We start from the raw sequence: 2,051 nt of genomic DNA, 5'->3' as shown, positions 1-2,051 counted from the left end.
TATATATATATATATATATATATATATATATATATATATATATTAACGAAACAAAAACTGCTACATTATAAAGTGATGTAAAATACTAAAAACAGGAACATGTCTGTTGGTTTATGCCATGAACTTAACAGATGTTTAAAGCCATTTAACATTTTATTTTATTTAATTCAATTATTTATTCATTTAAAAGAAACAAAACAAATTCATCAAAAAGAACACATTGAATGAAAAGAGTGCAGAAAGAAGAAAAATCTTATCTGCCCCTTATTAAAAAAATAAATAAAATAACTTTAAACAGTCACTTAAATTAATCACTTTAATATTCACTTTAAAACTAGGAATAAAAAAAAAAACATGTTCTGTGTTAGCAGAATTTAATTCTAACTTTAAAACTTATCCAACATTAATAAAACTTACCTCAAGTTGCCTTTTTGGACATGAATGCATTTATTTGTACAAATTGTACTTGAGAGGAGATTATTACAGCCTCATATAAAATCAATGATGATGATATCGGAACTGGATCGGTATCGGCCGATATTTAGATTTAGGTATCAGGATCAGATCGGAAGTAAAAAAAAAAGTGGATCGGTGCATCCCTAGTTTTAAAGAGGCGTTTTCAAACAATTTTCCAGCTGTGGCTGAGGTTAAGAGCGGTCATCTTCAATTCAAATAAGTTTATTTATATAGCACCAAATCACAACAAAGTTGTCTCAGGGCACTTTACAGAAACATTCACATACATAAAAGCCAATTAGTAAAGTTCTCCATCTAAGGAATCAGATCTGTTTAGTACTATTGCTAGACTAATTAAAAGTCCCATTTCTGTTGAACGAAGTATTCCTATAACTAAGTAGTGATGACTTCAATGGAATAGTTGGGAGTAGGCCTGTCACAATAAACAATAAATCAATTAATCGCATGATAAGTGAAAATTATCGACCTCATTTTCATTTATCGGCTTTGTTTTTTCATGTCTCTCTTTTTCTACTGAAGACCTGTCTCCACTCCGGTACTCTTCACTGACCCCTCCCTTTCTTGTTTCTCTTTAAAGTATGTTTTAACCATCCAAAATCGCATTTTTGGATCATTAAAAGCAGCTAACCTAACTGGCCGGCCTCTAGGAAAAAAAACCTCTGTCTTGTCAAGCTCCAAAATTTACGATTTAAATATGTAAAAAGTTGTTTTTTTCCTGCAAAAAGAAGCTGTGAAGTTGTTTACTGATTTTTTTTTATTAAAAGCTTTGTGTGACAAATGCTATGCTAAAGAGCTCAAACTACACCGAATGTCTGCCATTTTGAGAACCAAAAAACATGAATGAGAGACAGCCCATCACGTCAAGGGGCCTCCCTCCCATTTTTCTTAAAGAGACACGCTGCTCACTCACTCACTATCCATCCTTTGGTTCAAACAGTCTTATACTGCCATCCAGTGGTCAAAAAATGTACTACAACAAAATTACCAACATTTTTTCTTGAAATTGACAATTACTGGTACTAATTATTGTCAAATTTCAAACAATATTATCGTTTATCGCAGTATTTTCTGAGACAATCAGCCAGCAAAATTTGTTATTATGACAGGCCTAGGTGGGGGTTCGATTCCACCAGCAGTCACATGTTAAAGTGTCCCCTGGGCAAGACACTGAACCCCTCATTGCCCCCGATGTGTGTCACATCGATGTATGAACTTGATCTAAAAGCACTGATTATTCTTTATAGATTCAGATTAGCTTTGTAGAGATGTGGTAATGTGCTGTATGAATGTGTGTGTGGCGATAAATGAGGACACATATTGCGTTATAAAGAGCTTTGAGCTCTGGATTAAATAGAAATGTGCTATATAAGTACAGTCCATTTACCATTTGGAATACATCATTATGCAGTAAAATCAGGTTTAAGGTGTCTATAAACTCTGTGGAAAACATGTTTAAAAATTTTTTAAAAAGCTCAGAAAATAAATGTGGACTCTATTTGAGCAAGAGAAATGTTAAATACGTATTTCTTCACCTTGATCTATTATTCTCGTCCCTTTCTGTTTATGCATTCCAG

This window comes from Nematolebias whitei, chromosome 20 (genome assembly GCF_014905685.2).
Source record: "Nematolebias whitei isolate Nwh7 chromosome 20, NemWhi1, whole genome shotgun sequence".
NCBI lineage: Eukaryota > Metazoa > Chordata > Actinopteri > Cyprinodontiformes > Rivulidae > Nematolebias > Nematolebias whitei.
The sequence above is the reverse complement of the archived record's forward strand: the minus strand, read 5'-3'. Positions refer to the sequence as shown.